General features: G+C 43.3%; 1 protein-coding gene across 5 annotated transcripts in view; it reads right to left on the bottom strand.

Moving 5' to 3' along the window:
• SRBD1 (S1 RNA binding domain 1) overlaps nucleotides 1-27680 on the bottom strand; it is a 264119-nt gene that overhangs the window by 24439 nt on the left and 212000 nt on the right. The gene's annotated exons all lie outside the window — the stretch shown is intronic.

Here is a 27680-nt window from a genome sequence, read left to right as displayed (position 1 = left end):
AGGCTGTCATTGTGCCACCATGTGGTCTCCTCATGCTGCTGGCACATTAAATGAAACTTTTTCGGTTGATCTATTTGAAATCTTCAATTTAAATAAAAAAAAAAAAATATATATATATATATATCTTTAATCTTTTCAATTGTGAGGCCCTATGGTCTGGTCAGGCTGTTGCCACCTCCAGGCTGGGTCATTCTGCCACTATATGGTCTCCTCATGCTGCTGCAACCTCCAGGCTCTGTCATTGTGCCGCCATATGGTCTCCTCATATTGATGCTGCCACCTCCAGGCTCTCTCATTGTGCCGCCATATGATCTCCTCATATTGATGCTGCCACCTCCAGGCTGTCATTGTGCTGCCATATGGTCGCCTCATGCTGATGCTGCCACCTCCAGGCTGTGTCATTGTGCCGCCATGTGTCTCCTCATGCTGCTGGCACATTAAATGAAACTATGGTCTGGTCAGGCTGTTGCCACCTCCAGGCTGGATCATTCTGCCACTATATGGTTTCCTCATGCTGCTGCAACCTCCAGGCTCTGTCATTGTGCCGACATATGGTCTCCTCATGCTGATGCTGCCACCTTCAGGCTGTGTCATTGTGCAGCCATGTGGTCTCCTCATGCTGCTGGCACATTAAATTAAACTTTTTAGGTTCATCTATTTGAGATCTTCAATTTAAATAAAAAAAAATATCTTTAATTGTTTCAATTGTGAGGCCCTATGGTCTTGTCAGGCTGTTGCCACCTCCAGGCTGAGTGGTCATTCTGCCACTATATGGTCTCCTCATGCTGCTGGCACATTAAATAAAACTTTTAAAATTTTTATGTATTTCAAATTTTCAATTTAAATGTAAAAACATTTCTTTAATCTTTTCAATTGTGAGGCCCTATGGTCTCATCGGGCTGGTGCCACCTCTAGACTCTGTCATTGTGCCGCCATGTGACTCCTTGTTATATTGGGTTTTGTGGTAATCTGTCAGACAAGGTATTGACTGTAGATGAAATTTCTATCCTGAAAAAAGGGCTGTCTTATGTACCTGTAGGGAGATTTAAATTATTTTCATGGGTTAAGGATTTACATCTTTTCGTCCGCAAACTTAGGTGGCACAAACACTTTTCTCAGCAGGAAGAAATAGAAAGTATGGGCCTTGGTATAGAAAGACCTATCCTGGAAGATGTCAGAATGCTGGCAGATCTAAATACTCTGAGACCAGAGGAGTCGGGGATTGGCCCATTCACATCTTTAAAATTGAAGAGTGAGAGGATGCCTCCCCCCACTGATTCTCCAGAAATCGACATCTTCCAGAAAATGGTTGAAGATGATCTTAAACATCTAGATACAAGACACATGTACTTTGAGAACAACTTCAATAATATGGAAATGCAGGCTCTGAGGAGACTTGAAAAAGATAGAAGTATTGTGTTAAAACCGGCAGATAAAGGGGGAAATTTGGTTATCTTACCCATTGACAAATACAAGACCATGTGTTTAGATCTTCTTCGGGACAGGGATGGATATGCTGTACTTACCTCCGATCCGACTGATGAATTTTTATTGGAACTGGAAAATGTGCTTGTTGATGCCTTAGATAAAAGACTGATTGATAGGAATGAGTTTAATTTCCTCCTCCCCAATAAACCACTAATAGCGACCTTTTACGCGTTGCCAAAGGTCCATAAGGGGCTTCATCCTCTAAAAGGACGACCTATTGTATCAGGTGTCTCATCAATCACACAGAATTGTGGCATATATGTAGACAGGATCCTGAGAGAGTTTGTAACTGCCTTTCCCTCTTATATTAGGGACACCTCTGACTTATTGCAAAAACTTGACGGGATAACAGTGGAAACAGATGTTCTACTAGCATCAATAGATGTTGAGGCCTTGTATAGTAGTATACCACACGAATGGGGTCTAAAAGCCACCGAACACTATTTAAGGTCTCGAGGTATCCCTTGTTAAGAACATAGTCGTTTTGTTTTATCCCTCCTCCAATTTGTTTTGCAACATAACTATTTCATATTTGACCGTCGTATCTACCACCAACTCAGGGGCACAGCGATGGGGAGCCCTTGTGCCCCCACATACGCAAATGTGACCCTGGGTTGGTGGGAGGATAACATTGTATTTGGAGAGGAGGAAAACCAGTATACATCAAAAATTCTATATTGGGGAAGATACATAGACGACGTGTTCATATTGTGGAAAGGAACGGAGGCTTTGTTTAAGGAGTTCGTATCATCCCTCAACCATAATCCTATCGGGCTGCGGTTTACATCAGAAAGCAGCTCTGTATCCCTCCCGTTTTTGGATGTGCTAATTGAGAAAGACGGAAGGGGGGGCCTTAGGACGAGCATATATAGGAAACCCACGGCGACCAATAACTTATTAAGATACGAGAGTCACCACCCCAACCCTCAGAAACACGGGATCCCCAAGGGTCAGTATTTACGACTGAGACGCAATTGCTCAGATAGGGAGGACTTTATTAGACAGTCGGCTGACCTGAGAAGAAGGTTTCAAGAAAGGGGGTATCCCGATAGGGTCCTTAGGAAAGCCTTTAAACATGCACTTAAGAGTGATAGGACAGACCTTCTAACTCCTAAAAAGAGACCACCCAATAACAACAAACAGATCCGCCTGATAGGCACTTTTGATGAAAGATCAGAACAGGTTAAAAGGATTTTGGGTCGATACTGGGGCATTCTAAAAACTGACCCTCACTTGAAAGATGTGTTATCTGACCATCCGTCCATTACTTTTCGAAGAGGAAGATCCATCAGGGACTTTGTGGTCCATAGCCACTTCGAAAGAGAAGAAACATCAGGATCTTGGTTGGCGAGAAAGCCTATAGGCACTTTTAGATGTGGAGGGAACTGTATAGCATGCCCTTTTATAGACAAATCCAAAACCTTTAAGAACGATCATACAGGTGAAGAATTTAAGATCAGGGACTTCGCAAACTGTAAAACAAGTGGAGTGGTCTATTTATGTAGATGTACATGCCCATTAGGTTATGTGGGGAAAACAAGCCGTGAGATACGAAGGAGGGTGGGTGAACATCTAGGTGACATACGACACAGACATGACACCTCTATAGCCAAACATGTATGGGAACAACACAATGGAGATCCTAGGGTATTAACATTTCAGGTGATAGAGGTCATCAGATCGAGTATAAGGAGAGGGGATATGGATAGAAAGATTTTGAGGAAGGAGTCCGAATGGATTTTCAGACTTAAGACAGTGAGACCTTATGGCTTAAATGAGAGCCTCTTATTCACACCCTTTATTGAACAGGGATAATTTACAGTGTCACTTTTTTGGATGATAAAAGGAGGATTAGCTTAGGCTACAGGAGACTAGGAGATGTGATAAATTGCCTTGTTCTCCTCTCCCCTTGTTTTAGGGTATCTATTTGTCTCCAATATAGGAGCTAATACTTATTTGGTGAACATTATGAAGACTAACTATAATTTGGTGACAGGCTGTGATTATAGATCTGTGAGGATGGGATCGCCAAAGACATTCGTCCCATTTTTCCTTTCTGCAGGATGTGAACCGGATAGATCCATCACTTGGTAAGGGAGGGAAAGTCCTCGTGGTTGAGGCCACGCTGTTAAGGAGGTGGGTCCCTCAAAAGGTAGGGACAGAGGGTTGGGGATTTAGATTCAGGGGGGCACCGCTGTCTCCCCCTCTTTTTTGTTTATTCCTATCTTTTTCATTTCCTCTATATAAGCTCTGGAGCCCACTTTACATATGTCTCTGTTAACTAGATATAGTCATATAAAACCTGATTTGGCTGGGAGCAATGATAATACTAATGGGGATCCGAAACAGATACAGATTTAAGAGGAAGGTATGATGTACTCTGGGTAGCTATATCATCTCAATATATTACCAGAATGTTTGATCTTTTGATCTTTTCCTCTGCTACTCTAAGCGTTAGTATCATTATCTTCATTATTTTCTTACAACTTCCTCTTCTTCTTCTTTTTCTATAACCACCTCTTTCTCCTCCTTTTTGTTAAGTAATATGGAAGGACAATGGCTTTGGTGATCATAAGTACATCCAGATCTGCGGACATAATCACAGACCTTCATAATAATTACCATTTAAGGTGTCCTGTAATAATAATAAATTTACATCTTGCCTTGTAATAATAATATATTTACATCTTTGTAATATAAACCTCCCCGATGGTCAGTAGGTCATACTTACCTTGATTGTACACTATGGGATTGAGTGGACTGACCTGGTCCATTCTTTACCATATTGTTTGTAAACATTTAAATCACATGACGGTCACATGATCGCGAGTGGCTCCGGTCATGCGCAATAGGCACACACGGAGACACTGTTGCGATCTCTGTGCTATCTGAGTGCGCCTGCGCCTGATCGGAGTCACATCATAGTATAAACCTTCAGAAGCAGGGAAGTCACGCATGCGTATTACACAGCCGGGTAAACACCGGAAGTGAATGGGTGCTACCCCGGAAATATATGCCGGCCTGTATATATAATGGCAGTGTACTGAGCCATACACATGCCGCCTGTGATCAAACAGTGCGCTTATCTTGGCGCTAGGTATCCATCGTTGGTACAAGGCGGGCATAAGATAGGTATGTATCACTACTGGGTACTTTTTTATACCATGCCCCCCCCTGCTGTATTGTGTTAATGCAATGTAGTTTAAAAACTGACGGACATGTACTGCTGCTTGTTTATCTAGTGCTTGTTCTTTGGAGATGCAGTACAATATACTGTCCATAAGTTATCTGCCTTGAGAGTGGTGTCAATCAAGTTTAGGTATGTACCCCTCCTGGGGAGAGTTTCTATAAATATCCTTTTTTTCATTTCTTTCATGTACATATTTAGCAGTTTTTAAGCTGGTTTGAAAGAGATGCAAATAGTGTGTTTATGTATTCTTTTATTCAGGCACCTACTGCATCAGAAACAATCTTATAACACCAGAGACGATTTTTATGACTGTTGATTGTATCCCATTAGTTCCTTGAGAAACCCCACAAGTTGGGGGGAAACGCGTCGGAACGGATACCAAATTGTAACATTCATCTTATCACTTTTCTCACGTGGTGTGGGGAGAGGTCCTAAATAATGAGTAGCACCATTGTATATATATGAGAATGTATCTAATTGCACCACTGATATATCCGTAGTGATCGATGGTTGTGGTGCATTGTCTCTCTCATAGGGGGCTGCCCATTTACCAATAGGACCTGTGTCTCCCTTTTTTTGACATATTTATTCACCTATAGGTCACTAATTATAGTTTATTATTTTTTTGCTTTAGTTATTCTTATTTTAAAGCATATCATTAAAGTATATATGTTTTAGAAAAAGGTTATTTTTAGTTGCTGTGATTCATACAGTATTAGCTCAAAGTAAACGCTTCGGGCACCCGGGACATTAAACTTGTGAATCTAATCAAAATCTTAAATTTAAATAAATCTCTTCAATCTTTTTAATTGCGAGGCCCTATGGTCGTCGTCATATATTACCTATGGAATTACCACAAGAATCCAATAAAACAGGTTGGTGCGGTAACATTGAACCATAACTGATTAAATGAAACATTCACAGTTTCACAGTGGGGGGGGGGGGGGGGGGGGGTTGCTGAGAGGCAGGGGCTGGAACAGGTGGTAGCTCGCCTCGTGGAGGACCGCCAGCTTGATTTTAAAGGGGTATTCCGGTGAAAACCTTTTTTTCTTTTAAATCAACTGGTGGCAGAAAGTTAAAAATATTTTTAAATTACTTCTATTAAAAAAATCTTAATCCTTCCAGTACTTATTAGCTGCTGAATGCTACAGTGAAAATTCCTTTCTTTTTGGAACTCTGATGACATCACGAGCACAGTGCTCTCTGCTGTCCATTTTAGCAACCATGCATAGCAGATGTATGCTATGGGCAGCATGGTGGCTCAGTGGTTAGCACTGCTGCCTTGCAGTGCTGGGGACTTGGGTTCAAATCCCACTAAGGACAACAATAAATAAAGTATTATTATTAAAATAACGTCAGCAGAGAGAACTGTGCTCGTGATGTCAAAAAGAAAATAATTTCCTCTGTAGTATTCAGCAGCTAATGAGTACAGGAAGGATTAAGATTTTTTAATAGAAGTAATATACAAATATGTTTAACTTTCTGCCACCAGTTGATTTAAAAGAAAAAAGGTTTTCATCGGAGTACCCCTTTAAGAAAAGGTGCTCCTGTCCAAGTTGCTAGTACTGCAGTCCCGCCCTTTTCAATTGGACACTCAGAACATGGGGGTGGGCTGAGAGGCAAGGGCTGGGACAGGAGGTAGCTCGCCTTGCAGCAGACCACCAGCTCGATGCTCACCAGAATGGGTCCTCAAAAAAGGATTTAAGAAATGTAAATAAATTAAAATTAAATAAAAACATCTCTTTAATCTCTACAATTGTGACACCATATGGTCTCCCGACCATGCTTCCACATCCAGACGCTCTGCGGCAGTGATTCTAATAGCGATGCCTGTAATCAGCATGTCATATGAATAACAGTATTTCAATAACACAGCACACTCATTAACCATGTTACAACAAGGTAAAGTATTCTACACCCCTATTGAGGCTCTTTGTAGCCCAGAAATAGCTGTTTTTAATAGAGACTTGCCGCGAATAATTCCGGACCAAACCAAATTTTTCCAGCAAATTGGCTGAATCAAATTTTCCAAAAATTCGCTCATCTCTAACATTTATCATTGGCTTTACACCACTTTAATGTTCTATATGTCCCTTCAATTTTTGCGCAAATTCATTTTTTGAGCAATTTTTTCGTGCAATTTTCGGTAGATCATCTTTCAAAGTTGTCTACTGTTTGGAGCACCGTACCCCACACTTTTTGCACTGAAGACGTATTTATTATTTTTGTACAAAGCCTACTTTTATTTTTTGCACAAACCTATGCCACCTAATAGGACACGTACAAAAGTGTCAGATGCCAGAGCACAAAGCTTAAACCTATATCTGCAGCTCACTGGTTTCTATAATTGCGCAAAATTTATCAAGTCCTGTGAACCTTTCTGGTAAATTTTGAGCAACTGTGCAAACAATACACCAAGCAAACGGGTAGAATCTTTACTACCATACACCAACATTGATAAAGGTCCCCCATTGAGTTTTATATATAGAGAGGATGCAGAGTTCATCATACATTCCTTTAAATGGGCACTGTCAGATTCAAAAACTTTTTATGTGTTGTTCATCTTGGGAAAACATTAACCTTTCTAATATATAAAATTTTATTTTATAGAAATAATGGCTTTTATAAAAATAAAAACACAGCTAGGGGTCCCCACACCATTCAGAACATAATGCTGTCCAGCTACACCCCCATCTTTGTCTCAGCTGAAGCACAGGCTGGGACAAAGTCCAGGAAGTAAGGGCGGGACTAGCACTCCTCTGTGCTCACTACTGTTTAAAAGAAGGGGGTTACAGAGCAGCCTGCAGTGATTGGATGAAGAGACCCAGCACAGCACAGCAGACTAAGGAAGATGAATCATGCAGAATGACAAACCAAGTGAGCAGTACATCAAAGGTATTTGTGAGAAAAAAATAGGTGCTAGACACACATAAATTATGTGGGCATGATAAGGATTAGGTACTGGGTAAACATATAAAAACATTTTGTGGGATATGAAAAGTACTCTTCAAGAGACAATATAGAATAAACTGATCAACACAACTTTTAGAATTGCACTGAAAACTATGTCATTTAGGCTCAGCGCCATATTTAAGAAAGATTTAGGGGAATTCAGGGAGAGGACTAACACGAACCCAGGATCAGACTACACAAGATCTGTTTGTAGTCTGTAGTTATGAAGATGCATAGATTTGAATATGAGTTGTGAACACTAAATAACCTTTACTTCTTAGGTCAGTGGTCTCCAAACAGTGGCTCTCCAGATGTTGCAAAATTGCAACTCCTAGCATGCCCGGACAGCCAACGGCTGTCTGGGCATGCTGGGAGTTGTAGTTTTGCAAAATCTGGAGGGCCACAGTTTGCAGACCACTTTCTTGGATGATTGCCAGATTCAATGTTTGCCGGTAGAGATGAGCGAACTTACAGTAAATTTGATTCGCCACGAACTTCTCGGCTCGGCAGTTGATGACTTATCCTGCATAAATTAGTTCAGCTTTCAGGTGCTCCGGTGGGCTGGAAAAAGTGGATATAGTCCTAGGAAAGAGTCTCCTAGGACTGTATCCACCTTTTCCAGCCATCGGGAGCACCTGAAAGCTGAACTAATTTATGCAGGATAAGTCATCAACTGCCGAGCCGAGAAGTTCGTGACGAATCGAATTTACTGTAAGTTCGCTCATCTCTATTTGCCGGCTTTAATTTTAAACCCTATGTGACCCCAAAAACTTTTTTTTTTGTATTTTTTTTTTTATAATAACTAGCAAAATCTATTACAAGTCAATTCGTAGCAGATGGACACATTGCCTCCTTTTATCTACTAGACAACATTGTATCTCCCACTGTATACCAGAGCTGTGCTGGCTAATAGTCATACATGAAGTACTGCCCCTCTGATGTATACATTCATGCATTTCCTTCAGTTGACATCTGGCCACAACACTTCCTTTGATCGAGCCGTCTCCATCATCAACGTATCCTCGCAACACCTGAAAACAACCTCATAGCCGTGTCTGCGTCTCCACGTCTTCCCGACAACAGTTCACACATCACTCAACAAAAGACGCTAATATCAGCAATGTCAATGTTTATGACCAAGCCAAGCGTGAAGACGGTTCCTTTTTTTCCCCTCTGTCTGCCCAATAGTCTCTTTAGGCATTTCAGCAACTACGTGGTGAAAACTGGCATGATTAAAAAGGCAAATAACTGGCACCCTGCCCTTTCATTAAAACATAGGTCTATACCTTTTGAAAAAATGTGGATTTAAGTCATAGTCTTCTAAATCCCAGACTGTACTTTGGCACTGGCTAGGTTCCTACAGATTATAAATACCTGTTAAAGATTTTCCAGTAATGGGCATGGAAATACGCAAATTTTACATTGTGTGAACCCAGCCTTAGAGAAACGACCACAAGTCCATTGCATCTAAAACAAAACCTTAAAGGGGTACTCCGCCCCTAGACATCTTATCCCCTAGGCAAAGGATAGGGGATAAGATGTCTGATCACAGGGGTCCTCTCCTGAAGCACCTGCTTGTCACCAGCAGCACGGAGCGAAGATCCTTACAATCTAATAACTCACGATACAGGGGCCCGACCCATAGATTTGCAGTGAGGGGGGCGGGGTGTGATGTTACAAGGGGGCGGGGCCATGATTTCACGATACTCCAGCCCCTGTATCGTAAGTCATCAGCACTGAGCGAAGGGGTCCGCATACAGTCCATAATAGTGTCAGATTTGTAGACTGTTTGTGGACCCATTCAAATGAACGGTAGTGTAACTTGCTGTGGGAAACCTGCTGTTAGTTACCAGCTTGTGAATGCGCCCTTAAAGGGGTTATCCAGGGAATAAAACTTATCCCCTACCCACAGGAAAGGGGATAAGTGTCTGATCGCGGGTGCTGTGACCACTGGGACCCCAGACAATCTCCAGAACAGGCTGTCATAGAGCGCTTTGCCCTCACCTTCCGAGACTAACTGGTCTCAATAGTGACGACCCACTTCACAGTGATATCTGAGAAGGTCGGTGTCGGAGTGCTCCCCTTTAAACAACTTAGTCTTTTCTCATTCTTGTATGGTTTTGTGTCTACAGCTACTTTATAAACCATTATGTTTCCATAGTAACCTACTTCAAACCCAATGTTGTGTTGTCTGATCTGGCAGTCATATTGTCTTCCTGCAGTCACACCTTACATTTGTAGTCTAGTAAATGTAAGGTGTGACTGAACTGTTCCACCTGCCTGTTTGGGTCTTTTTGCTTGTTGGCAAGTTTGTTTGAAGGGTCCCGTTGTACATAATATATTGTTATTATATGTTTTAATCCCACCCTGGACAACTCCTTTAGACTGAATTCTAAGGAAATTATAAAAAAAAATAATAATAATTAAAAAACAAAACATGGATTACATTTGGGAAAAATCTTTTTTCAGCAACTCTTGAAGAAGTAAGACAAGATACTCTATAAAGACCACTCAGAAGTTACCAAATTTCCTTCTAACCACTCTCAGTTCCTTTATCAATAGCCATAGCTGGAGGCTACAAGAACGCTGTCCAGAAGAAAGCCAAGAGAGCGCAGGAAGAGGTTCATGAAAAGCACATGTCTCCTCCTGTGCGATATGAAATATCCTCTTCATTTGGATTGGCATGTGGCAGTTCAAAGCCCTAATCAACAGTGGCGCATGGTGAGTGACCCATGAAATACAGCGACCAGACAGACGACTGCACACACTCCAAGGATTTAATTCTATTTGCGCTGAAATGTCGGTAACATCTGCCGGCTACATATCTGGTAATTTATTACTGGCGGTACTTAGTGACTAGTAATCAGCAGAGACCACGTCCGTCTGTGTTCTGGGGAAGTGTATCATATATCACAATAAAAAAAAAAGTTTTAAAAATAAATAAATAAATCTATGATTGTTTAGAATGTTTCCCAACCTGTGTGCCTCTAGCATGCCTGGACATCTGTTGGCTTATGTCTGAAAACAGAGAAGCGGGACTACAGAGTAGCCTACAGTGATTGGATGAAGAGACCCAGCACAGCACAGCAGACTATGGGAGGAAAATGAGTCAATGTAGAGTGAGGGCACGCCCCACCCAGAGCACAGGATGACAAACCAAGTGAGCAGCAGAAGATAAATATAGGTGCTAAACACATTAATGACAGGTACTTTGTAAATTAACAGGCTTCTGTGAAATTGACCCCAATGATTGTAGGCACCTCTGGGAACAGGAAACGATGAGTGCAGAACGGTGGTATAGGTCAGTGCTATATAAACAACGCAAATATTTAAATCAATCTACTTTTCAATCATGTCATTCTTGGCTTACACTGTTTAATTCCATATAATGCAACAATTACCATACAACTAGATTGTACAACTGTTACGCAGCTGACCTTAAAGAAGGTAAAATGATAGAGGAAGTCGCCACCGGCACATAAATCGCTGCTCTCATATAGTAAATGTATATATTATATCAGTGTTGGTATTATCATAGTAATGAAACACTACTACTACAAAAGCTCAATGCCTACATTCTTCTTCCGTATCTATGTAACAGAACCGCGTCGGCATAATAATGTTGATATAATATTTATATTGGGTGCATTTTTCAAGCAACAGAAGTCAAACACAGTGGGGACTTTAATGTACACAACAGACTATGAAACCTTACACTGTAGCATTAAAAGGCAGTTTAATATATAAAATAGATTTGAAAGAATCATAACAATAAACAGTTTATGGCTGTATAAAGGAAGCCAAATGGCGGTCGTATCTTTTGGCTGCACCAGCCCCCCCCCCCCCCCCCCCCAAGTATTTAATGCACAACAGCAAACTCGGCTACATCTGGAAATTCAGAGTCGAAAAAGTGAGAAAATATATTCAGCTAGAATGTAGTAAAACACATCAAAGGCTTATTATACCAGGTATGGGCTGCTCTTCCCCTCCAAAGAGTGATCTCTTGTATTTTATAAATCAGAAAAAACAGTGGGCATAACATTTTCAGCGGATGTTATTTCACAGGGCTGTAGTCACAGCTGTGATGTATTAAACCTGCTAAAAAAGAGAAAAAAAAATCAACACCAATGAACCTCTTAAAAAGTAAAAAGTCTGCAATACCGAGAGGGGGGGCTGCTTTTGAAGTTTTATCAATGCAAACATTTGTAAGGTATTGTTCATGAAAAGTGGGGAAGTTAATCTAAGGACACAGGTCTACAGACCACTGATAACAGTATTAAAGGACCATATTAGTCTATATAGAATATATGGAGGAGGGGGGGGGGCAGGTTAGTTGGACTGAGGGATCAGTTGTATCAGAACGGGAAATCTCTTGGTATTTTGATAGGATATGTGTGAGCTTCATGTAGTTCTCAGGAAATTGTAAGGAAAAGATCTAGAGAAGGAACTTTAGCTCCATAGACAAGATAATATGGCCCAAAAAAATATGGAGAAATCGGTAAAGGGGTTTTCCAGCATTTAAAAATGGAACTCTTATTCACAGGATGGGGAATGTGCCTTATCGAGGGAGGTCCCAAGGTATCACCAGAATAGGGCCCTGAATCTCCGCGCTGCACAGGGTCAGTGTGCATTTCATATGGGAGCGCCGGAGATACTCCAGTAGAGTGCTTATTCCCTCTATCCTGTGGATAGGGGATATGTTTTAAAACACTGGAGTATCCCTTTAAACTGAAAAGATAGACCCATAAAGGGGACCAGTTAGTTTTTAAGTGTAAATGTGGGCAGACTGATCGTAAATAAAAAAATAAAAAAAAGTAAAGTAAAAATAATACATGTGCTTCCCTGCTCCTATTATCCCCACTGACAGTGTTTCAGTGGTGCCCAGTCCTCAGCACTCCCTGGTCATGGTTTTGACACAAGGACAAAGATGCCCAGTCAATCACTGAATGAACGCTTCATTGTGTCCAGACCAGGAAGTGCTGACTGGCAGGACTGGGCACCACTGGAACTTTGGCAATAGGGGGAAATTGGGGCAAGTACACAGTTTTACTTTTAAGCCCAGTGTTACATAAGATAGTCGGCTTGCCCTGCTGAAGTCAGCAGCTTTGGCTTCACTTATGTATATGAAGGCACAACTTGAAGCTTTCTGGGCCCCGTTAATAGTTATAGCCACCAATTATAACATGTACTTGATGGTACTAGTCCCCTCATTTGGGACAGATAGACCTTTTAAACCCCATCAGGCTCCCGGGCCTGGGTGCAACTGAAATCTCTGCACTTCCTATATGTCTCTATTTATATGGGCAGAAACTATGACTCTATAGCTTTAAAAGCTCTATCGTTTCAGTGGGAAAAATACTTTACCAACAGAACAAGGCTACAAATATATAGGCAACTAAATTGAGGCATTGACTATCATTATCCCCATTATCAGGGTGTTTCAGATATGAAAGTGTACCTGTCATTTCAGGTGACTATTCAGGATAAGCTGCCCCGTGTGCACATGGGAGCAGCACAATTTCTGGCCATTATATAACTTGTGAATAGTATTTTGCAGCATATTTCTGCTCTGCATGCTTCATTTATAATTTTCTGTTCTCCCAGAACTAGCGGGCAGAACTTCTTTTTCCCCCTCCAAAGACTGCTTGTTTTGCAGACACAGGACAAAGCTGAGCTGATTTTTTTAAAAAGATTTGAGCAGCAGGAAGAGAAGGAAAGGTTTGATAACAGGAGAAAAAAAGCTTTTTTTTTCTTCTTTTTTTATGTAATAAGATTTATTACAAAGTTTCTTATATTCACTTGTACTATTGAAAAGTTTGTTTAAAGGTCAGTGGTTATTGAAGCCAATAGGGACACATTTTCTTGGTATTGAAAACTTATACTTGGTCAATCACTGACATTGGTAAATGGTGATGGTGGCTCTGATATCTCCTGAGTGCAAATTCCAAGTTGAAACCAACAATGTGTTTGTCTCTAGGATCAAGAACAATCTGAAAGACATTGGTGGATTTGTCTTGATTTCTCTAGATCTAACGGCAGGCGCAGAGGTAAAAAGTTGATAGAGATTTTAGTTATTCTTGGCTTTTCTTTGTGTCAAGTGGAATAAAATACCTTGTTTTGTATTGGCAATAATTTTGACACAGTTGTTTTTTTTCCCCTTGAGGAAGTTTTTCCAAATAACCAAGTGATGATGGGTGGGGGCCAACTATTCGGAAGACCATGATCACTAAAGGCATTTTCTTTGGATGTTGCCACTCTTGACCATACAGAGAACTAACAAGGTAAAAAACAATACCTGACACAATGTCCAAAAAAAGCAGGACCGTCTGACTTTCCACACCAGTAAAGTATCCTGCCCATGTAGCAGATGCATGGGATAGGCATAAGGCTATCCTTCATGTAAGATACAGACAAGGATTATTGATTCTGAGTATTCAGAATATTGGGCAGACTAGATGGGCCAAATGGTTCTTTTCTGCTGACACATTCTATGCTTCTATGTTCAGCTAATCCATCTTGGATGGCTTGACAAAGGCCACCTTGTGGCTGAAATGTTGCTGCTTTATGTGGCTGAAATGTTGCTGCTTTATGCCTTTTATAAAAATGGAATAAAAGTTTAGTTTAAAATACACCTATCTGATGCCTTGGATTCTGTGGCATTCAGTAAGTGCCATTACTTCTTCAGTAGGCAAAACCCTTAAAGAAGCAGTCCAGTATAAAAAAAAATGTATTCCCTATCCGCAGGATAAGTATCAGATCACGGGGGGTTGGACCACTAGGACCCCCCCCCCCCCCCCCACAATCACCTGCCCGACACCCCTACTCTCTGCATGAATGCAGTGTGTTGACCATGGCACGAAGCAGCTGACATGCCCCAGCGTTTGTGTATCTCCGGCTCTCCCATAGAGATGCATGGAGGGGGTGTATTGACATCCGCTTCCTGCCATGGTGGACAGAGCTTCATTCATACAGAGAGCGAGGGCATTGGGCAGGAGATGGCAGGGGGTCCCAGCGGTTGGACCCTCCACAATCTGACACTTATCCCCTACATTTATTCCCTAAACTGCGGATAGGGGGTAACATTTTTTTTATACTACTCTTGAACTGTAATGAGTAAATGTCAATAAATAATATATTAGGTTAGGAAAGCCACCCTGCAATTATTAGGTCTGTATAAGATTAGTAACTATGTTAAATTGGCACTCTCATTAAAACTAATTTTTGCTATTGCACTCCTTATGGTAAATAAAAAATCTTTCTAATGTACATTGTTTTAAAAAAAAAAGTAAGTTTTCTATGTTTTGTGTGTGTTTAAAAAAGCTGCCACTAGGTGTCTCCCTACTTGTCCAGAGCACATTTTCTCCCATCGTTTGCACATACTTTGGACTCCCGCTGGCTTGCAGAAGTCCAAAATCAGGAAATGAAGCCTGGAGTGCTAAGGGGTGTGTTTGCATCCTTAGCCAATCATAGCTCATCTCACACTGAAACTCTTTTTATTAGAAAAATAAAAAACTTATCCAATACAAAACAAGCTTAACCAGCTAGAACATAAATCAAACAAAACCCTGCCTAACTGGCAGCCCAGCTTTCAAAAACACAACTAAAATACTTACCTAACCAAAGGATCCAAACAACACACTGACACGCATACCGATAATGAATAAAAAACAGCACAACTTGACTTATCAAAATATAAACATAAAATTTAGCACTACCCGGCTATAACTCAAAACCATCCATACTCGGGAAACACACAACAAGAAAAGTAAAACAGAAAACATAACAAGCATTATGTAAATTAAATAATTACATTTTTAAAAAAATTCTCTCACAAACATTCACTTACAAAACTAAACCAAACTGAATCCTCATCCGGAACTAAAAAAAAAAAAAGATACTCCTCTGCTCTATAAAACCAAAACAAAAATCTGGTCCGACTGCCATATTAATTATAGAAGCTATATAATACAAAACAATATAGATATAAAACACAGTATAGATACAAAACACAAAAACACATAAATATAATATATACATACAATATGCACTGCAGCTCTTCCCCCCCCCCCTATATACACCTACAAAAACAACAGAAAACCCTACACTAAAACTGTTCCCTCACCCACACCACCCCTCCTGTACTTGGGTCAGAGTCCATACCGTTCGTACAGTTCACAAAGTCAGTCCTCAACTGACCCATGTCAGGTCCCCCAAAGAAAAACACCACCACCCACAAATACACCCTGTCCACCTAATACTCTTCCCAACCAACTTATATACACACTTATACACATACTGAACCACAAACCCCTTTAGGCCCAAGTTTGGTCACCTGTAAGCCCTTCATACCATATCAGCTTAAAACAAAACAAAAAGCTAGCGTGCACATGCATTAGCCCACCACCAGGAAGAAGGATGGCAGACTTGATACATTCAAAATAATTTTAAACTCTTTCCGTAACTCCCCCTACCATTCTCCTTAATTCTATCACTCCATTAAAACTAACCCTGTACTCACCCTATCTCTATCCTTATAACACTGCTCCTAACCAAAATAAAGGTACTCTATCCAAAAGGTTAAGTACCTATGGCATATCAAAAGAAAAACCTCTCCACAGGAGAGAAGCCCTACTGGTACCAAGACTGCCATACTCCAAAGACCTGATCTTCCCGAGGTCACCGGTGATATTACTACAGACCTTCACCTCAGAGAGGATTTTCTGTTGGGTCGACACTAAACACAGTGCATTCCATGTGTAGTACCTAACCACTAAACTAACTAAGAATAAAGTGCCCCGGTCTCGACCACCCAAGGTCCCGAATGCCCCATAAGCCCACTCCGGATAGGTTAGGCCGGCAAGTTGACTCCAGCCGATGGAAGCACCCACCCTGTTGTAAACCCCTATATTAAAGGGACAATGAAGCAGGAAGTGGTCCATGCTTTCCACCATGTCCCCGCACTCTTCTCGGGGACATCACAGGTCATCAGAGTTCCTGTACTTCAGGTTGTCTATTACATATAGCCTCCGCTGAAAGCAGCGCCAGGCAAAGTCCGAAAACTTCTGGGGGATCCTTTTCATTTTTAAAAGGTACAACCCCACCCTCAGATCCCGACCTGGGCTGTCCCTGAGCACCAGAGGCTTCTGGAAGTGGGTCAACAGAACTGCCTTGACTGGGTCTTGATCTCCCACATTCCCAGACCCCACCGACGTATCGCCTTCAGAGTCGGGGTAGCATAAGCCGGAAGATATCCATGGGGCGTAAGGAGGTCCTTCAGTCGCCCTCCTCTCTCCCATTTCTGGTAGAAAGGACAAAACCATTCCCTGCAGGAGATCAAACGTGGGATCCCACCCTCCCAGCCAGAGACTCTCACACTTATCCGGTTGATCTTAGACCGAATGCGTCCGAGTAGCGATCCACCTCCGACATCACCACATCGACCTCCTCTATCTCTCTCTCTTGGAGATGAAAATAGTGACATTGTACGCCACCACTCTCTGGGCGACAGCCGGCTCCGCCAGACTCATCCCGACTCCCGCCAATGGTCCGCGACTTACCCTCCTAAGAAAGGGATCGATCGCGAACATATATAAGAGCGGGCTCAAAGGACAACCCTGACGGACTCCGGACCCCACTTCAAAAGAGTGGCCAGACCACCCGTTCACCAGCGGGAAACTCTCTGCCCCTGCATACAAGATCTTAAGCCAATTAACAAAAGTAGTCAGTAAGCCATATTTCAGGAGGACAGACCAGAGGTACTCGTGGTTCACCCGTTCAAATGCTTTGACCTGATCCAAGGACAGCAAGTACCCCTTCCAGAGACCTGCACTACTCCGCTTCACTGCCTCCCTGACACTAAGGACAGCACTTAAGGTGCTTCGACCTGGAACAGTGCAGTGCTGGGCCACCGAAAGGAGCTGGGGTGCAAACTTCACCAACCGATTAAACAGTATCTTGGCCAGAAGCTTCCTGTCCATAGTGAGAAGAGCTATGGGCCTCCAATTCTCAATACGGCTGGGATCTTTACCCTTTGAGAGAAGAATCAGGGCTGACCAGTCTAGAATGGGAAGTGGAGGCCCTGGACTCCTGGGGCTCCATGCAGGAAGGCCCTTCCCAGGAGGCTGCCTCTGTAGTCTGCTTGGAAGTCCTGGAGAGCTCAAGAGGGACACACCAGACGCTGCACATTCTGAACTGCTCTAGGCTGTGTATAGCAGAGTAAGGAGGAAGTTCTCTCCTGTATGGCTTCAGATTATGTCACAGCCTCTTGGGTAATGCCCCTTTCCAGTCTGTGAATCTGACTGAGGCTGAGCAGAAAATACAGAACAATATGAAGGTAGAAAACAAAAAAATAAATAAAGGCAGGGGGTGGTTTATCATGATGGGCAAGTGAACTGGGAAGATTATACAATTTAACAAGATCATGACAGGTACTCTAAGTGAATTTTAATTATATAATTTCAAATGTTATATTTAGAAGATTCATCTGCTGTATAGTGAAAGAATTGGCTTTACAGTACATTAGTGGCATTCATACAGTATTCTCAAAAGTACTAGGGCATCAGACCTGACACAGAATGAATAACATCACATATAAGCCTGGCCATTATTCACTGTCAAACATGTAAACCCTTATTCTCATTGCTGTATAGTAGTTGTAGAATTGTAGAAGATACTGTAGTACCAGGTCATTGCTGTGGTCACTGTATATGGACATCACCAAATAGCAAAAACATCCTTTTTTTCTACCTCTTTTCTGGTTTTAAGCTGTTTTGCATGAAGGATTTACAGACAGAGGATCACATTTCAGAAAATTCCTTGAGAAACAAAAAGTTTCTTAACACATAATACACGTTCTTAAGTATTAAACTGGTTTCCCAGAGCCAATCTCGGGATATAAACAGCAGTAATGCTAGTCATACTTGACATAACATGAGAAAACAGCAAATAGGTAGGTAGATACGACCTCTCATACACCGCTTCACGTGCATGTTCAGAGAAAAGTATGATCAGATGAGTCGAAAATGTAAAAAGCTATATGTACCATAAAAAAATTCTGAAAATTACCAACAAAAACCTTTTCCATGCATCAGAAAAACAAACAATAACAAAAACAACAATATGATGATATTTAGAACAATTAACATTTTCTGTTATTTATTCTTCACTGTGCAGCAGCATAAAGAAAATAATGTGCAATGACAATTTTGTTGTTTTTTCCGTGTCTAAAATATATTAAAGGGGTACTTCAACCTATAGACATCTTTGCCCCTCCATTCATATCTATGGGAGGGGGCGTGACGGCCATCATGCCCCCTCCCATAGACATGGATGGAGGGGGCGTGGCGTGACACCAAGTCTCCCGCAAGGTCTGGAATCCTTCCTCTGCACCCTGGCTGCCTTTTACCCCATTTGGAGGCATCTTACAGTACCTGCGGGCACCTCCAGCCTCCGCTCCTGCTCGTCTGCCTGCCACCATGTGCCCTGCGTCGGGCCTCCACTCCCTCTCTCACCTGCCTGCCACTGCCCAGGAGCTGGCTCCTCCGGAAGCCTTACAGCCTGCTCCGCAAGACCTGGGGGCACCCCCCGGCTGAAGTACTCGGCCTCTGCTGCTCTGCCCAGCTCCGGTGAGGTTGCCCGGCCCCCTTCAGCACAGTGCTGCTGCGCCGCCTCGGAAGCTCCCTGCTTCTGCCACTGCCCCAGCTGAGGGGCCTGCTGCGGCTTCCAGTGTACAAGTGCTGGCGGTGAGTGACTCTTCCTGTCAGCTCCTCAGTGACTGTGCCCCCTGTGGTGCTGCCCTGCTGCACGCTCCCCTGGGGTCTCTGCCATCCTCCTCCTGCCAGAGCGAGGTGTCGCCATCTTGAGCCCCGCTTGTGAAGGGTCTGCCTCCATCTTCCCCTGTCTTGAGGTACCCTGCAGCTGCTCCGCTCTGCTCAGCCCTCCCCACCTCTGCACCCTCTGCCTGGGGCTCAGACCTCCTTGCTTCTGCATCCTCAGAATCGGTGGGGCCTGGAGCTGTGCCTTCTACCTTACCCCTCTCCATGCCTTTGGATCCCCTGGCTGAGAGTTATATCTCCCCGGCCTCTACCAAGCCCCAGAGGGTCTGGCTACCTGCTGTTATGCAAGCCAGCGCTGCAAGTGTGCCCTCCCAGAGCACTCGCCATCTTCTGCCTGTGTCCTCAGTGCCTCCTCCACCTGCTCCTTCCACCTGGGATGCCCTCTCGGACACTGATCTTCCCTGCTCTGGCCTATCTGTGAACTCCTCTGCTGTGCCTGACCTTGGCTTGTTGCTCTCCCACTAAAGAAGATTTCGATTCTCTCATTGCAGAGGTTAAGGACACTTGTCGGCCAGAAATTTCTTCTATGCGTCAGGATCTTCAGCATGTTTCTGACCGGGTGGAGGATGCCCATGATACTACCAGAGCTTACATTGCTCAGCTCCATTCTACAATTGCATCCCAGATGGACTTTCTGTGTGACCTTCATGCCCATGTAGAGGATCTGGACAACAGGGGAAGGCGTAATAACATCTGTGTGCGGGGGCTGCCGGAGGCTACCCGTGAGGAGGATCTTTTCGTCATTGTGGAAGCTATCTTCAACCTTATCCTGGGTGAGCCCACTTCCCATAAAATTAAGCTGGACAGGGTGCATCGGGCCAAATCTACCTCGGGCGCCCCCCGGGATGTCATCTGCTGTGTCTGCGATTTTCAGGCCAAGGAGGCCATCATGGCTAAAGCTCGCTCCCTGAGGAACATTGAGTTTGATGAGGCCCCTCTCCAACTGTTCCAAGATTTGTCCTGGCTGACGCACCGGAAAAGGCGGATGCTTCAGCCGCTCCTGGCGGTCCTCCTTTCTCACCAATAGGGATCGACCGATTAGCGGTTTGGCCGATATTCACGATTTTGGACGTTATCGGTATCGTCAATTACCTTGCCAATAATGCAAGAAATAACTTATACCGGAATATCGGTATAAGTTATCGGCTATCAGCCTGAAAGTTCACAGATTATCGGTATCGGCCCTAAAAAATCAATATTGGTCGATCCCTACTCACCAAGTACTCTATAGGTGGAACTTTCCATTTGCCCAGAATGCCCGTAGGGATGGACGCTCTGCTGTGTTGCGCTTCTTCTAAGATCTCCCGGCCTTCTGCTCCACCTTGGAATTACCGGAACCCCAGATGGTGGACTGGAACTTGACATCTCCTCCCCCACCTCTGCCTCCTGTGTGGCAACCTGTCCGGTCCCACCGGCCTGGGGCTCCAAAGAAATCTCCCCCTTGTGTTCCTGGGGCTCCTCCCCAGGTTCCCCTTTGAGCGGCTGACACGGACCATGTATTCTTCTACTGATATTTCTGGTTCGGGACTTCTATGACTCTCTGGCCTTGCTCTGCATCCCATGGAATTCCCTGTCATGTTCTCATTGCCTTGTTTTGCATATTTCTAATTTTTTTCTATTCTTGAATTTTTTGTCACCAGTAGCTTACTTTTCTTGTATCTTGTCTTGCTGTGGTCTCGGGGCGGGGTGTTGGCCTCTTTGATGACCGTTCTCTGGTGGTGTCCTTCCATCTCTCGCCTCGAGGCCATGGTCTGTGGATTTTTGTGTTCCATCCTGTTCCGCCCCCCCCCCCACCTTTCTCCACTAGGTTGTTTCTCCGTGCACCTCCTCTGCGGGTTCCAGGTTCCTTCGTCATCTTTTCCTTGGACTGCTGTTGCTCTCCTGAGGTCTCTCGTGAGTATGTCTCTATATTTGCTTTATTCTTCTTCTTTTCATCCGCCATGGTCAAGTCTGTCTCCCCGAATGTTAAGGGCCTAAACTCCCCCTCGAAGAGGCGCCTGTTTCAGCAGGAGTTGGTCAAGCTGCGAGCTCATATTGTCTTACTTCAGGAGACACACTTAGACCGTTTCTTCCAATTCCTCTGACATATCTAGCCACAGGCCTATACTGGTTCCTCTGACAGGACCTCTCCTCTTCTCATTTGGACCCTCTGGGGCACTATGTAATGGAAGAGGGGGTCTTGAATGGGGTTCCGCTTCTGTTGTGCAATGTTTATGCTCCCAACACTTCCCAAATCCCTTTCCTGCGCAGGGTTGTGGCCAAGCTTCATAAATACCCCTCCTCCGCCTGGCTACTTGGGTGGGACATTAACATTTTTTCTCCTTCCATGGACCGCTACTCTCTCGCTGCTGCTCTCCTACCCCTGCCCAATTGCGCTTAGCTTCCATTTTTAGACGGGTTATTCGGGCCTCCTCATTATATGACTTGTGGCGGATTAACCACCCGACGCACCGCTCTTCTACTCCCACCCTCATAAATTGCACATGCGCATAGACTACTTTTTTGGCAACCTCCCCATGGTGTGCATGCTTTCAACTGCCTCTATTGAACCGATCTCCTGGTCTGACCATAGTCACATCCTCCTTTCTTTTTCTCCCTCTCCTTCTTCTCTCCGGAGCTGTCACTGGCGGCTTAATGACTCTCTTCTGAAGTTGCTACCTTCCCAGGAGTCGATCCAGCAGTGTTTGGAGGACTACTTTGTCACCAACGGGGGATCGGTCTCCTCACAGGCCATCCTCTGGGAAGCTCTCACAAGTCGGTCATCTGGGGACATTGTATTGCGCTGGGTACCCGACTTAAGCATGATGCTCTGGCTCGCTCCAGGGAACTTCGTGCTCAAATCACCCGCTTAGAAGCCCTCTTGCTGTCCTACCCTTCTCTGTCCACCCTGAGGCACTTGATTGCTGCTCGTTCCCAGTTGGGTGAACTGGCTCTCCACAGAGTAGAGCGTCAGTTTATGTTTGCAAAAAGGTAACAAGGCACACACACCATGTTAGCCAGGCGCCTGCGGGATCGGGCAGTAGCTCAATCTCCCTATGCTTTAAAGGACCCCTCTGGTGTTCTTCACTACCACCCCGCTGATATTTCTCGCCCCTTTTATGATTACTATGCTAGTCTTTATTCCCTTCCCTCTCAGCTTCCGTCTGACCTGGTGGCACGAGCAGCTGCTTTAGATTCATATCTCTCTCGATGCGGTCTCCCTACCCTGTCGGGGGCCGATCATGAGATCCTCAATGCCTCCATTTCTGAGGAAGAACTCCTGCAGGTTCTCAAATCTCTTCCTGCTGGTCGCTCCCCCGGCCCAGAAGGCTTCACATACCTGTATTATAAGACCTACTCCTATACACTCGTTCCTCACCTTGTTCCTCTTTTTAATCCTTTCAAGGGAGGAGAGGAGATCCCACAGTCTTTCTTGCACTAATTGATCATCCTGATACCTAAACCCAGTAAGGATCCTCATGACTGCTCTAGTTACAGGCCTATTGCCCTCCTTAATTCTGACCTAAAACTTTTTCTAAGGTCTTAGCTGTCAGACTTTGCTCCTTTCTCCATTCTCTGATCCCTAAGGATCATGTAGGGTTTATCCCCTGTCGCCAGGGTGGTGACAACACCAGGAGGGTAGTGGATCTTGTTGACTTGATCAATCGTAGGTCTGAACAGGCATTGATTTTAAGCTTGGACGCTGAGAAAGCCTTTGATAGGCTGGGCTGGCCATTTCTTTTCGCCACTCTCCAGAAATTTGGTATCACAGGCAACTTTTTGACTGCGCTGAAGGGTCTCTACTCCTCTCCCACTGCCTCGCTTAAACTTCTGCACGCTTCGGTTCCTACTTTCAGGAGAAGCAGATAAGCAGCAGAACCTTCGCTATGGAAAACTACAATATTGCTCAGGCACGGAAGGCAGGGCGGAGTGTCCTTAAATAGGTACTGCTAAACAGGGATTGGAGAAGGAGTTGACTCAGAGGCGGGCACGAACCCTTAAAGAGACGTGCGGCCACTACTGGGTGCACCAGAGACAGATGCTGAATGAGTCCATGCGGGAGGGAGAGCTGTGAGAGTTGTTCAGCCAAGGTAGGCAGAAGTAGATCGTACACAATGGCAGTCGCCAACTGCCCTTGTTACACTTCCATTACCAAGCACAATGCTAAGCGTCAGATGGAGAGGTATAAAGCTTCTGCCACTGGACTATGAGCAATGGAACCGTGTTCTGTGGAGTGATGGATCACGCTTCTGTATCTGGTAAGTCTGAGTTTGGCAAATGCACCCACTCCAAAAGCTTGTAAAAAGATTTCCCAGAAGAGTAAAAATCTGTTATAAGTGCAAAGTTAAAGGAGAACTGCTGCATACATTTTTTAAGTCCCCCCTGTGCCCGGGCTGCAAAAACATAAAAAACTAACTTAAACTCACCTTCCTACGTTCCCCCGTTGCTGTGATTTTGGCGTCCCGTTCTTCTGATATCTCCGCAATGGGGAAATGTAGGAAGGTGAGTTAAAGTTTGTTTTTTATGTTTTTGCAGCCCGGGCACAGGGGAACTTTAAAAAAAATTATGCCACAGTTCTCTTTTAATGCTATGGGTTAATAGGTCGATGTCCTAAAAACTCATGCATGTGTAATATGTAGGTGTCCTAATACTTTCCATATACTAACTGTCACTAAAGGGTTTTTCCAGGACTTTGATCCCTCTATCCTATCCATAATAACAGTGAAGGTCTGACTGACAGCACTCCTATTGAGATTTACAGCACTTTTTTTACAGCAAGGTTTGTTTGGTATAAGGATATCAACAATTTTGTATCTAGCAAGCAATGCCCACTTTTAATAAATGTGTATGTGCATGGGGCAGCGAGAAAAAAAAATAGATGGGGTAGCGAAGACAGGTGGAGATATTATGGGGGACAATTACCTTTCCCAACTAGGGCAGGACCCAAAAAGAGGGGGGCCACTACATAATACATTTTTAAGTACAGTCATGGCCGTAAATGTTGGCACCCCTGAAATTTTTTCTAGAAAATGAAGTACAGTGGGGATCAAAAGTTTGGGCACCCCAGGTAAAAATTTGTATTAATTTGCATAAAGAAGCCAAGGAAAGATGGAAAAATCTCCAAAAGGCATCAAATAACAGATTAGAAATTTTTATAATATGTCAACAAAAGTTAGATTTTATTTCCATCATTTACACTTTCAAAATAACAGAAAACAAAAAAATGGCGTCTGCAAAAGTTTGTGCACCCTGCAGAGTTAATATCTTGTACTGCCCCCTTTGGCAAGTATTACAGCTTGTAAACACTTTTTGTAGCCAGCCAAGAGTCTTTCAATTCTTGTTTAAAGGTATCTTTGCCCATTCTTTACAAAAGTCTTCCAGTTCTTTGAGATTTCTGGGCTGTCTGTCAGGCACTGCTCTTTTAAGGTCTATCCATAGATTTTCAATTTTGTTGAGGTCAGGAGATTGCGAAGGCCATGGCAAAACCTTCAGTTTACACCTCTTGATGTAATCCCCTGTGGATTTTGAGGTGTGTTTAGGATCATTATCAGTTTGTAGAAGCCATCCTCTCTTTAACTTCAGCTTTTTCACAGATGGCAACAAGTTAGCATCCAAAATTTGCTGAAATTTTATTGAATCCATTTTTACTTGTACTCGTGAGATGTTCCCTGTGCCACTGACTGCAATGCAACCCCAAAGCATGATTGATCCACCCCCATGCTTAACAGTTGTACAGAGGTGCTTTTCAATAAATTCTGATCCCTTTCTTCTCCAAACGTACCATTGCTCATTCCAGCCAAAAATTTCAATTTTAAACTCATCGGTCCACAGAAATTGTTTCCAAAATGCATCAGGCTTGTCTATATTTCATTTGCAAAGTTCAAACACTGATTTTTGTGGTGAGGACATAGAAGAGGTTTTCTTCTGATGACTCTTCCATGACAAGTATCTCTTTATAGTGGAATAGTGTACCACAACTCCAGTGTCTGACAGATCTTTCTGGAGGGATTGTGCAGTCAAACGTGGGTTTTGAATTGTTTTTCTCACAATCCTGCAAGCTTTTCTGTCTGATATTTTTCTTGGTCTTCCAGATCTTGCTTTAACTTCCACTGTTCCTGATGACTGCCATTTCTTAATTACATTCCGAACAGAGGATATTGACATCTGAAAACGTTTTGCTATCTTCTTATAGCCTTCTCCAGCTTTGTGAGCGTCAGCTATTTTCAGTTTCAGATTTCTAGACAACTGCTTAGAAGAACCCATGGTGCTGATTGTTGGGGCAAGGTCAGATGAGTCTGGGCATTTAAAACCTTTGAGATTGACATCACCTGGTCTTCCCAGATGATGATTGAGAACAATCCATGACAATGGCAGGTCTCAGCTTTGCAAAGGGGGTAGTGCATGCTATAAATTCTGCAGGGTGCCCAAACTTTTGCAGACACCATTTTTTTGGTTTTCTGTTATTTTGAAAGTGTAAATGATGGAAATAAAATCTAACTTTTGTTAACATATTATAAGAATGTCTCATCTGTAATTTGATGCCTTTTGGAGATTTTTCCATCTTTCCTTTGCTTCTTTATGCACATTAATACAAATTTTTACCTGGGGTGCCCAAACTTTTCATCCCCACTGTATTTCTCACAGAAAAGGATTGCAGTAATACATGTTTTGCTATACACATGTTTATTACCTTTTGTTTGTATTGGAACTAAACAAAAAAAGTGAGGAAAAAAAGCTAATTGGACATAATGTCACACCAAACTCCAAAATGGGCTGGACAAAATTATTGGCACCCTTAACTTAATATTTGGTTGCGCACCCTTTGGAAAAAAATTACTGAAATCAGTGGCTTCCTATAACCATCAATAAGCTTCTTACACCTCTCAGACGGAATGTTGGACCACTCTTCCTTTGCAAACTGCTCCAGATCTCTCTTATTGGAAGGGCTCCTTTTCCCAACAGCAGTTTTAAGATCTCTCCACAGGTCTTCAATGGGTTAAGATCTGGGCTCATTGCTGGCCACTTCAGAACTCTCCAGCGCTTTGTTGCCAATAATTTCTGGGTGCTTTTTGACGTATGTTTGGGGTCATTTTCCCAAGATCTCGATAGCAAACCCAGCTTTCTGACACTGGGCTGTACAGTGCGACCCAAAATCCATTGGTAATCCTCAGATTTCATGATGCCTTGCACACATTCAAGGCACCCAGTGCCCAAGGCAGCAAAACAACCCCAAAACATCATTGAACCTCCACCATATTTCACTGTAGATACTGTGTTCTTTTCATTGTAGGCCTCATTCCATTTTTGGTAAACAGTAGAATGATGTGCTTTACCAAAAAGCTCTATCTTGGTCTCATCTGTCCACAAGAGGTTTTCCCAGAAGGATTTTGGCTTACTCAAGTTCATTTTGGAAAAATGTAGTCTTGCCTTTTTATGTCTCTGTGTCAGCAGTGGGGTCCTCCTGGGTCACCTGCCATAGCGTTTCATTTCATTTAAATGTCGACGGGTAGTTTGCACTGAAACTGATGCTCCCTGAGCCTGCAGGACAGCTTGAATATCTATGGAACTGGTTTGAGGCTGCTTACCCACCATCCGGACTAAGCTGCGTTGACACTTTTCATAAATTTTTCTCTTCCATACACGCCCAGGGAGATTAGCTACAGTGCCATGGGTTGCAAACTTCTTGATAATGTTGGGCACTGTGGACAAAGGCAAATCTCTGGAGATGTAATTGTAACCTTGAGATTGTTGATATTCTTCCACAATTTTCATTCTCAAGTCCTCAGACAGTTCTCTTCTCTTTCTGTTCTCCATGCTTAGTGTGGCACACACAATGCAAAGACTAAGTGAACTTCTCTCCTTTTTATCTGCATTCAGGTGTGATTTTTTTTTTTTTTGCCCATACCTGTTACTTGCCCCAGGTGAGTTTAAAGGAGCATCACATGCTTGAAACAATCTTATTTTTCCACAATTTTGTAAGGGTGCCAATTATTTTGTCCAGCCCATTTTTGGAGTTTGGTGTGACATTATGTCCAATTTGCTTTTTTTCCTCCCTTTTTTGGTTTAGCTCCAATACACACAAAGGGAATAAACATGTGTATAGCAAAACACGTGTTACTGCAATCCTTTTCTGTGAGAAATACTACATTTTCTAGAAAAATTTCAGGGGTGCCAACATTTATGGGCATGACTGTATCTACATGTGCTTTCTTGAGCAGAGGGACCTGGCGACCTGT

Source organism: Hyla sarda, chromosome 3 (genome assembly GCF_029499605.1).
Source record: "Hyla sarda isolate aHylSar1 chromosome 3, aHylSar1.hap1, whole genome shotgun sequence".
Classification (NCBI taxonomy): Eukaryota; Metazoa; Chordata; class Amphibia; order Anura; family Hylidae; genus Hyla; species Hyla sarda.
Note: the sequence above shows the minus strand (reverse complement) of the source record. Positions and strands in the feature narration are given on the sequence as shown.